Below are 666 nucleotides of genomic sequence, written 5' to 3' on the forward strand. Positions count from 1 at the left end.
CATGGCTCACGGGCCTAGCCGCTCCGCGGCATGTGGGATCTTCCCAAACCGGGGCATGAACCTGTGTCCCCTGCATCGGCAGGCGGGCTCTCAAGCACTGCGCCACCAGGGAAGCCCTGAGGGATGGATTTTTAAAGGCTTGTTTCTTTTTGGTGAACACAGGCTGGCCTGGGGTTGGCCTTTGGACTTCAGCCCCTGCCTGCGCCTCAGCTGGACACCTTTGTGTAGGGCCCAAACTGCTGGAGCCCAAAGCGAAGCTCCGAGGTTCCTTCATAGCACTCATCGTTCAGAACACTCATTAGCTACGACTCCTTGTCCATCTCCTCCAATGGCCGGTGGCTTCATGAGGGCAGTGCTCCTGTCTGCCATGTTGAAGACACAGAGCTTGGCCCTTAGAAGGGGCTCCATGATATTCAGGCAACAGTGAAGCAGGGTTTGGCACCGCTGAGCGATCACATGCCTTTTTCTGGTAAGATAATACATGTTAACGCTTCAGCCTATACTCTTGTACTATCATCTTCCTTCGACTCCTGTGAATATGTGGCTTGTGGCCAAAAATCAGGAATCTGGCTTCCCTGGAAAATAACCTGATCCACAGGGATGGAATGTGTGATCTGGACTAGGAAACAGGAATCCCAGAATTGTAAGCCAGAAGGAACCTATGAA

This window comes from Lipotes vexillifer, unplaced genomic scaffold (genome assembly GCF_000442215.2).
Source record: "Lipotes vexillifer unplaced genomic scaffold, Lipotes_vexillifer_v1.1 scaffold395, whole genome shotgun sequence".
NCBI classification, from domain to species: domain Eukaryota; kingdom Metazoa; phylum Chordata; class Mammalia; order Artiodactyla; family Lipotidae; genus Lipotes; species Lipotes vexillifer.